Source organism: Nymphaea colorata, chromosome 7 (genome assembly GCF_008831285.2).
Source record: "Nymphaea colorata isolate Beijing-Zhang1983 chromosome 7, ASM883128v2, whole genome shotgun sequence".
In the NCBI taxonomy this organism is placed as follows: domain Eukaryota; kingdom Viridiplantae; phylum Streptophyta; class Magnoliopsida; order Nymphaeales; family Nymphaeaceae; genus Nymphaea; species Nymphaea colorata.
In genome coordinates, this window is record NC_045144.1 from 23,121,873 (window position 1) to 23,133,438 (window position 11,566).

At 38.1% G+C, this 11,566-nt stretch overlaps 1 pseudogene; it reads left to right on the forward strand.

Annotated features, from left to right (window-relative positions):
* The first annotated feature begins 596 nt into the window (after positions 1-596).
* LOC116257356 (L-type lectin-domain containing receptor kinase SIT2-like) lies at positions 597-3,163 on the forward strand (annotated as a pseudogene).
* The last annotated feature ends 8,403 nt before the right edge of the window (positions 3,164-11,566 follow it).

Here is an 11,566-nt window from a genome sequence, read left to right on the forward strand (position 1 = left end):
AAAATGCCTTTAGTTAATAGAAAAAAGAACTTTTGTAAGTACAGATAAGATCGAATGACTGTGTCAATGGTAAATGTAAATCGAAACAGCAAACAAACATCTTCATTTTTTTTGTCTCAATTTATGTTGTTATCTCAGTCTCTTCATGTTGCATTGTCATGCCTATTATTTCATGCTCTTATTGTTATTTCGTACACATTTTCTCATATCCATTATATCATATACCTGTCATTATCTTTATACCTGAGTCATTATCTCATATTCATTTATTTTACTATGCTTTTTCATTATCGAACACCATTCCATATCATATCTCATGTCCATAACGTTTGAGATCATAGTTATGAGACAAAGTATAGAGATATGAAATAATGAAAAAAGATATGTGATAATGATAGGTTAAGAATGTCACTGTACACGTACAATGCTGAAGTAAATATACTCCACCTATGATGTAGATACGTTGTGTACATAGTGGCGTACTCCTCCAATTCCGATGACCAGAAATAAATTATAGTCTTCCGTCCCCCACCCCTTTCCCATCCACACTTCTTATAAGAAAGCGTCCACTGACGCCAAACCGTGGAAACGAAAAGGTTGCGTTTTTTGTGATTTTCAGCCGTCTTCTCTGTCATGGCCCTTCCCCGTTCAAGGTTCCTTCTCATCTTCCTTGTTCACATTCTTGCTCATATCTGCAGATCACCTGCAACTTCACTCAACAGCACCTTTCTCTTCAACCGCTTCAGCCCCTCAGACCTGAACCTATCCGACTCTGCAACTGTTACGAGAACGGGGGCTCTTTCCCTGACCAACGGTCACCTTGCCACGAATCCAGGCATCAAAGGCCACGCGTTCTACCCTGCCATTCTGCAGTTCAAAAAGCCTCCTGGTGCTAAGAAAACCAAATCGTTCAGTACCTGTTTCGTGTTCGAAATCGTATCCCAGTTCCCGGAGTCAGGCGGCCATGGCTTCGCATTCGTCCTGGCGCCGGCCACCAACTTCTCGCAGGCCACCGGAGGCAGCTACCTCGGCCTTTTCAACGGTGAGAACAACGGAAACCCAGCCAATCATGTATTTGCAGTTGAATTCGACACGGTTCAACAAGAAAAAATGAATGATAAAGATGGAAACCATGTGGGCATCGACGTGAACGGTGCCAACTCCAGTTTCTCGAAGCCTGCCACTTACTATACTGAGTTTGGCAAGAAAGAAAAAGTGGTTCTTGACAGCCAGACTTCCATTCAGGCATGGATAGAATACGATGGGCAGGGAAAGCAACTTAATGTCACCATAGCTCCATTGTCACACCCGCTCAAGCCTAACCGTTCCCTCATATCATATTCCATTGATCTATCCCCTGTTCTGCTTGAACACATGTATGTTGGATTCTCTGCTGGCATTCAAAAGCTAGAAAGCAAGCACTATATCTTGGCATGGAGATTTCCGATGGACGGAAACGCACCAGAATTGGACCTCTCACGCCTTCCTTCTATTCCTCGGGATCGTACTCCACTATGGAAGTCTTTTAAGCTGTTCCTTTTCATTTCTGCAGCATTAGTGGCCCTGTTATTTCTCATCTTCAAGGTTGGCATATCTTATTTGACCAAGAGGAAGAGGAAGCTCACGTCTGAGAAGATAGAAGGATGGGAGATGGACTACCCACATAGGCTCCCCTACAAGAAAATCTACAGGGCAACTAAAGGTTTCAAGGAAGAGTTGGGGAAAGGAGGCTTTGGCAGTGTCTACAAAGGTGTGCTGCCCAGAAGCAGAATCGAGGTTGCAGTGAAGAAAGTCTCACATTGTTCAAAGCAGGGGATGAGGGAATTTGTGGCAGAAGTGTCAATCTTGCGGAGGATGAGGCACAGAAACCTGGTCCAATTGCATGGTTGGTGTAGACGAGGAGAAGATCTACTCCTGGTTTATGAGTTCATGCAGAACGGGAGTCTAGACAGTCATCTTTTTGGGACGAAAGGGAGCAGGCTGAGTTGGGAACAGAGGTTCAAGATTCTAAAGGGAATTGCTTTAGGCTTGCTGTATCTTCACGAAGAGTGGGAGCAAGTGGTCGTGCATAGAGATGTTAAAGCAAGTAACGTTTTGTTGGATGGTGATCTAAATGGCAGGTTGGGTGACTTTGGGCTTGCCAGACTCTATGACCATGGTACCAATCCCAAGACTACCCACGTCGTTGGTAGTCTAGGTTACATGGCGCCGGAGCTCTCTCGCACCAGCAAATCCACGACGAGCTCCGATGTGTACTCATAGGTGCCTTGCTCCTAGAGGTGGCCTGTGGAAGGAGGCCAATTGAGCCCGAAAGGCCCTCTGACAAGATGATTCTGGTGGAGTTGGTCCACTCTATGTGGAAAGGTGGACGAATACTGGACGCCATGGATAAAAGGCTCGGAACGAGCTTTGTCGTCGAGGAAGCAGAGCTTGTGCTGAAGCTTGGCCTGCTGTGTTCACAGAGTGCACCTGAATCAAGGCCAAACATGCGGCAGTTGACTCAGTTTCTTAATGGGGATGTGCCGCTACAAGATCTAGAACACCAGAATCTGGGTATCCACGATCAAGCATGAACCAACTCCTTCTGCAGTATCCATCTTCGGATCAGGGATCGTCAACTTCGGCAAGCTCAGTCTCATCCGAGAAGGCATCGTCAACCTCAGGAAACTCGGACCCATACAGGAAGGTATCATCTGCTCCGGGAAGGGTAACTATGGCTTGTGACGTATGAAGACAATTCTCAACACGTCATTTCCGAGGCATCGGAAAAGTCATATTGGATCAGTGAATTGGCAAAGTAGCAGAATAGCATATTTTGCTTGACTTTCATGGCTTGTACATTGACAAGACCTATGACGTTATTTTCTGAAAGCTGGGTCCTCCAGGCCACCTACCTCAAGCAAAATGTTTGCATTATTTAATACCAGCACCGTCATATCAATGCCACGTAGCTGAGTCGATTTTTTTCCAGAACTTTTCTTCAGGATGGTGTTGGAGTTCAACGTCTTGACCCGGTCTTCCGTCTATCGGTGAATAAATTTAGAGGTCCATTTTCTCATTTTTGTATTCGTCTATCTTTACTTTGGTCATGCGTTCTACATGTATGTTTCGAATAATACTTGTGAAAATATATTCTTATGAATATAAATTAGTTCCTCATTGACCATTATCTTCACTACTCGCAGGTTGTGGTAGCCATGGCACAGAAAATTCTCTCTTCCAACGCCAGATTTAGACATAGCATGCATTTTGTTTCTTACTCTTTAAGCGACATGATTATCATCAACTACAACACAGTGCCCAGTTGTTGCCTTTCTTTCATTGCCCTAGGCCCAGTAGTTTAGTTTTTGCAAATTAGGGTAGCTTACCCTTTTCTGACAGCATTTTTGATATTAGGTTAGGTGATATCAATAAACTAAACCATCAAACAAGCCTTTTCTATTGCACAACTTCTGATTTGGATTTAGTAACTTCACTAGAATCTTAATTGCGATAAGCATCAATTATATATATATATCTTCGGGCTTATATATCAAAATACCTACAGTGTACTTTTGCATGAGATAGGTGAATAGCTTTTCTACAATGAATAATTTATAAAATCAAAGAATACTATTATAATTACCTTAGCTAGATTTTCAAAAGAAGTACACTTATGCGCTCAACAAATGATCAAATAAAAAGAATGCTCCGTACCTTTTGAACTTCATAAAAAGGCCATTAGCTTGTGCTTCAAACCCCCATACAGCAATTTCTCCTATTAAAAGTATTAAAATAATAATATACGAAATGTCCTTTCTTTGACTAATTAGAAAAAATATAAGATAAAAAGAAAACAGCCTTTACTAAACGATGAGGATAGACAACAACCCTCAACGTTCGAAAGGGCAATGGCCATGGCGAAGTCTTGACACCTCTGCTAAAAGAGTCAACGACATACCCTCGCTGTGCTGCCAGGGGTAACCATCACCTTTTGTTGGACATCAAAGGGCTGACAAACCCTTGCCACTAGAAAGCAAGGGCGGAGGCAGGGGGCGGGTAGAGCCATGGCCCCCTACACCACCCCTTTAGATTTTTAAAATTTCAAAAAATTATATGTAAATTTTAGTTTAACTTATATAAAAAATATGAAAAAATAATTGTGGTGTACTTATTAAAATTTTAGCCCCTGCAACAAAAAATTTCTGGTTCCACCCCTGCTAGCAAGGGCAGTGAGGGTCGATTGTGACCATTGTTCGCTGCCCAACAACCGTTCCCACACAGTCCAGCAAGGGCAGGAAGGCAACTCCAGCTCCCTGGACAGCGAAGGATCGTCGAGCCTAGTGGGTGGAGAGGGAAGGTATGTTATGCAATTTTAGGGGTGTTGCCTTCACTCCTCATGTCAGGATCTAAAGCAGTTGAAAGAGAGACGTTGAAAATGCTTTTGGAAAGCTGACCTTCTTAGGAAGTATTACTCGTGTCTCATTCTCTCTTCCTACCCTTGTCATAACAGATCTTCTTTTTATGTTCATATAGCCTCAACATATAATATCGATGTATCCCTGACAGATTCCACTTCCCTTTTCAACTGTGGATTTAGGCTGTGAATGCCGAACCACATAATAGCCTTTGTTCGGTGCTGATTGTGTGGTTGCTTTCCCATTTTTTTCTCACTTTAACATGGTATTTAACGCTGAAGTTCAGATCTCTCACTGTGCCATGGCAGTCATTCTGCGGGTAGATCTAAAAATGTTGCTGCTGATCAGCAAAATAATGACCAGTCCTCTTAATGGCAGCAACTACCTGGGCTAGGCCAAGGCTGCAAAACTATTCTTGAGTGGGCGTTCGAAGATGGGATATATCAATGGTAAGATTTCTCCTCCAGCAACTACTGGTCTTAAATTTGAAGAGTGGGAATTTGAGAATGATTTAGTTATGTATTGGCTTATAAACTATATGGAGCCATGTGTCTCCAACATGTTTCTCTATAAAAAAAAAGCAAAGAAAATTTGAGACACATTGAAAGTTGTCTATAAAGAACAAAATAACTTGGCTATAGTGTACCAAATACAATTAGAACTATCTAAGCTTAAAATGGGAGATAAACCTATACACATCCATATGAGTCAATACCACAGCTTTTGGGATGAACTAATGCAGTATCGACACACTACTTCGGATCCCGATGTTTATAAATAGCGATTGGAAGAGGACAAAACTTGCAGGTCCCTTGCTGGGCTTGGTCCTGAATTTGAAAGTGTTAGAAGCCAAATCTTTATGGTGACAAACTCTACCAAATTTTAATCAAGTATGTCAAACCATGCAAACCGGCTATTGCCCATCACAAAGCCATGAACATTGATAAGAAAAGTGATGCAATGAAGATTCATGAGAAGATGGCATGTCATTCACATTCTGAAATGCAGTCTAATTTTTCTAAAGCTGATGTCAAGAATAATGGGGGTGGAAATAATTTTCGAAAGGGGAAGAGCAAATTAAAATGCTCACATTGCAAGAAGACTGGCCATTTACATGAAAAATGTTGGGAGCTAGTTGGCAAACCATCGAAAGAGAAAGCACATTCGCCAACTACCAATAACTCCAGTACCGCAAACTTTGCCACAAGGGAGGAGCTGGAAAAGTTATTCCCACATTTTTTCATAGTCCAAACTGGTCTCTACTGAGTATAGGAAATCTGAAGGTAAGTTTCAAACTTTTATTGCGTGGTCTATTTAAAAATTGTGGTTAGATAGTAGATTCTAGAGCAGCCTGATGTCCTGGTGTGGAGAAACAGAGATCAAGGGGAATTCAATCGGCATGAATTTTGGCAAAGAATGTGGAAAAAAGATTCCAAGAACAATAAGAACATGCTCGTTTGGAAAGGGAGAGCATGTCCAAGGGCCACCTGGTTTGTTTATTTAGGTGTTTTAGGTCGTCTACCTACTGATGGGTTTGCGCAAAAGCAAGGCCGGTCACTTGCTTCTAGGTGTCTAGTTTGCAAGCAAGAGATTGAAGACATCAAACACCTTTTTTTCAACTACAAGGGAGCTTGGTTTGTATGGACATACATTTTTGAAAAATTTGTGAGGGCTAAGCCGTGGCATAGGAGTTCCCCAAACCTAATGCAAGGGCTGATCTGGTGGTATAACAATGGCTTCAAAGACAAACTACTTACTAAATGCTGGAAAGACAGCTTCCATATGGCAATATGGTTCATCTGAAAGACTCGCAATCAGATCAAGCATAAGGGTGATATACCAATTAGCAACTTGGCGGAAGGTTTTGGACACACTACACCGATTACTGGTGGAATTTTCAACCGAAAGGAACTTAATTGGTTAAAATCTGTAGCTCGCTCTACTCTAGGATTATATGGAGCAATGGAGTTAAATGTGATGATTGATGGGTAGAAATCAGCATTATCTTGTAGAGCAAGGGTGGCAAAGAGGAGTGGTTGGTCCCATTAGAGATGCCTGTGGACAGTTCCGTTTTGGTTTGGCCTGTTGGTTTGAGAATCATATTGGATGGTGGGAGATAGAGATTCTAATGGAATGCATTAGGCATTAGGTGAACATTGAGGACAACTCTCGGTGCATTTACATTCGGACCAATGATGAAGATTGAAAGCAGCACCTACCCAGCAACATTGAACGCGACACAGAAATTGTGAACAACATTTCCATGAGCAATAGTTTTCTTAATAGGCCTACTATTAACAAGGGATGGTCTCTTGCTGAAGCTATTAACCGTTTGCCAATTATTCCAGCCAATGGATTGTATAGGAAATGGATTCACCATGATAACATGTGTGATCCACTAAAAGGAAGTAATACTACATTTCAAGGTCATGTGTGGACCACACAGTCATTGTCCGGTAAAAAGAATTAGGAAAAATAGCTCTGAAATGAAGGTTAATTTCCTGTACCGGTTCGGTCAATGCAAATAGATCATACGCTAAGCCTCAAGTTGGTGGGCCATTCTTAAATTAATTATGGCCGGGGTGAGGAAGCTGGTGGTGACAGCAATTAACGCCCTTTGAATTATTCTTGTTATATGGAGTTGTTTTCGTCATTAAATTGCGGGTCCTTTTTGTCATCACCTCTGTCGACTCCAAGCCTATAGTCAGTCATTCCATAAGTTGTAGCTGTTGCAAAGTGTCGGGAAACTCATGTTCTCAAATCGATTCTTCATTTGGATATATAATAAGAATATTTCGATGAATGATTAAATTTTTTGTCACATGTTTTAAAACTATTGAAAAACTTATAATTTGTAATTCATTCAACTATAGTCCTATATATATATACATATATATATATATATATATATATATATATATATATTCACACTCGGGAAATTGTCGGGGCAAAAATGGGGATGTCAATATATATATTCACTGCATGTGTGCCACCATGCCCTAGAAGCAACACCATGCAAACAAGTCCGACGCATTTAGGAAATCAGATGTTCTACATTTGTAGGGCTATCAATGAATCAGATTTGAATCAAATATATTTTTAATTGTATCTATTTTTTTGGATACTCATATACCAACTCAGATTCGAATTGGGATTTGAATACGAATGATGACAAGTCATATCCAACTAAAAAATCCGGCTTCACAATATGAATATGTATATATATATGTGTGTGTGTGTGTGTATATATATATAGTTTAACTCATTTAACTTGTAAACTTGTTTTACAACTCGAGCTTGACTTCTTTAACATTTCAAATATAAATTTAAACTCAAAATTAACTTGTTTATAAACAAGTCGACTCTCAAGAAGAGTTGTTTCAAGCGAGTTGAAGTTGAATCCGAGTTGTCTTGACTTGTTGGGCAGACTTAACCACCCCTCCACAATCATGTAAGCCTGCATTTCTTTCTTTCCACAAGTTACTGTTAAGATACATAGACCTTCGTTTCTTCACCAAAGGTACGTGAAACTTCCCCTTCCTTGCGAAAAGAACGTGTTGGTACGAACATTAATATTGAACTTCCAAACCACAAAGCACCCGACTAAGGTTAGGGAATGGGCCAGGTAACTCATGGGTAGTTTGGTACCGGATCCATAATGAGCTGGTCTTGGGGAGGTTATTTGACACATGGGCTGGCCCACCTAAAAAAACCGTCGGGCCAAACTGGCCCTGCGACTCAAAGAAACCACCAGGCCCAGCTGGCCTGAGTCTGGTTTTGGTGGTCCCAGTTGTTTTGATAGCTAAGGGTAGAACCATACTAATAGGTCAGGGACAAAAACCTCACCCTCTAAAAATGATATTTAGTGCTTTTTTAAAAAAATCTAACCTTACTAATGTAATCTTACTTACGATAGTTTGATGCAAAATATATATTAAGTTGCTCATTTTTTAGGTTTTAGTAGTGCTTAAGCAAAAATGAATTGCCTTGATAGCATCAACATTTTGATAATAGGAACTTGAACATTCTTCATAAAACCAACTTAATTCAAAGCATGTTTTATATCAAATTAGTTTTTATAAATATTTTAGGATGTTTATATCTTATTTAGAATATTTTTTTAACAAAAAATTAAAGGGTCTAGTTTTTATCATTGACCTATGTGTGGATCTTTACCAATTTCCCTCTCTCTCTCTCTTTACATATATATATATATATATATATATATATATATATATAGAGAGAGAGAGAGAGAATATATCTTTACCAATTTCTCTCTCTCTCTCTCTCTATATATATATATATATATATATATATATATATATATATATATATATATATATATATATAGAGAGAGAGAGAGAGAGAGAAGTTGGTAAAAACTAGACCACTTGAGTAATAGACAAAAACCAGACCTATTGAAATTAATTATTAAAATATGTCTTTTTGAAATTTAACCTTATAGATATAAACTTAAGAGTGATTTGATGAGAAATATATATTAAGTTAGTTGTTTTATTACTTAAATTATGTTTTTTTAATACTAAAAAGATGAACAGCTCTTATAATATCAAAATTTTGGTAATATAAATTATAAAGATCAATTTTTTTTTATAAAAATGACTTAAATTAAAGCAAGATTTATATTAAATTAGTTTATAAATACATTAGAAGGTTCATATTTTGTTTAAAACACTTTTAACATGAATTTAAGAGGTCTGCTTTTTATCCCTTACCCATATGGTCTTCCCTACAAATCACTCTATACACACACACACACACACACACACACACATACATATATATATATATATATATATATTACATCAGATATATATATATATATATATATATATATATATATATTACATCAGATTTTGTCCAAATAAAGTGGTCTGTGAAAATTATGTCGTACGTCAAACTTTATGCACTCATGCCTACTCTTTCTATTTCTACGCTTATCATTCTTTGTCATTTGTTTTTTGAAAAAGATGCAAATAAATCATAATCATGGACCGAAAAAATAATGCTCCATTTTAGATCCATATTTCTTAATTTTGATGCTGTCGGTTTGATTAAATTATGTCCTTTGTTAATTTTGTGCTTTGTGATATATAAATGTGTTTTTGTCATTTAATTAGCTTTTGCAAATTAAAGGACGTTTAATGAAGACTTAAAAAGTATATATAACCTTCGGCATGTTGCATTATTGTTCACCATTCACGTTCTATTGTTTCTCCATGCCGGAGAGCCAACAAGAGCTACGACGACCGATGTATTGAGTGAATGATGACGCTGGCTATTTAGAGTCATCTAGCCTTCTAAACAAAGCTGTCTATCTAATGTAGATGGATGGTTGAGAGAAAATCAAAAAGAAAAAATTGTAAACTAATATAAGATGACAAAAATACCCATCACTTTTTTTTTCCTTGTTTTTCTCTCAACCATTCATCATGTTAGAAGGGACGGTCCTGGTTAGATGGCTCGGTGACTCTAAAATCCCAGAGTCACTATTCAATTTATATATATATATATATATATATATATATCTGTGTGTGTGTGTCTATATATATATATATATATATGCAGCATAAATTTTCAATACGCACTCTGAGAGTAGGGGCTAGGCAGCTCCCAAACCAAATCTGCCATGCAATGGAAATTGTTGCCAATATTTTACTTGGTCTCTATTGCAGCACTCGTCAGTCCCCAGCCATGAATCTGTTCAATAATAGACATATAATTAGGTCCATTAAACTGCTAGCACTCTGATGAATAGTTTCAATCAACAAAACCAACTGGATTCTTATGAAAACCAATAAAATTCTCTTGTAAAAGCTAACACAATGAAAAATTCAAAGACTGTATGAAGTAAATGTAACAGTTACAAGGGAACAAATACTTTTTGAAAGCCTATCAGCAACAAACTTTTGAGGGTCCAACTAAGAAAAATATTTTGTTTATTTGTCAGCCTAAAAAATACATACTAGAATTCAAAATTTTATATTTGTATGATTAACTTTCTTCAATTTATGTGCCTGCTTATTTATCTTTCACTGCCTTAGCAAATTCAAAAGGATAGTTATATTTATGTGAACCATATACATGTGGAAAACATAAATTGCTAGGGAAACTTAGATGTGCTTCAAAAACAGAAGGATCAAGCTGAAACTTAGTTACAAGATCAGATCAGAAGACACCACTTTCAAGGCATTCAACATGTCCACCTTTGTTTCACTTTCCAAAAGCCTATTGTTATGAACTTGTTTGGATATGAATGGTGCCTGTTTGGACATATCACTTCCTTATATGCATGCATTGCACAAAGAAACATCAGTCATTACTAGACATTCATCTTATATTCTTAACAATAAGAAAAACATTCAGGCTCTAGATATTCACACATAAGCTGTAAAGAAAATGCAATAGGCAACCTTGTTCAACAAATATTACAAGAAAGAAAATAGGGAATATAAAAGCATTAGACTGGAATTCTAAGGAGAGATTGCAACTTGCCCTAGTGTATATGGATCAATGACAAAAGGAGGAAACTGTGGTTGTCTAATTGTACAATTAGACTACATATTAATACAGACAAAACAACAAATCAAACATACCTGGACTATAAGAAGCATTTTGCATAGTGTACCACTTCCCTTTCTTAGTAAAACTTCTAAGGGAAACACTTCTAAGTGAAACTTATTTGTCTATAATGCACAACCCTTTTCTGTAAAAGAGATTTTCTCTTCCGTTGCTGGAACTTGTGGCAAATGCTCAGCAAAAAATGATGTCAATACTAGGGAAGAGTTTTCAAAGGCCAAACTGCAATCACATGACGTAAAGTTGACCAACTTGGGCCAATCCTCAGATGAAACCATCTCCAAATGCGCACAAAATGAGTATGGACAAATAACAACTTATTGTCCCAAGTGCATTGAATTTTCGACTGCACTTGCAAACTAGATGGAATACTGTGCAAGCCAACAATGACAGAGATGAAGCAAAATTTTTTGATGGGGATACATCTAAATCTCCTCCGATTGTGCAGACTGCAAGTACAGATGAGAATAATTCCTCATCGCCACTTGGTCTGATGTATGGGATATTAAATGTCTTTCATAAGGAAGCAGCTCAATCTTTGAGCCCATCTGAATCTTGGGAAACCATCC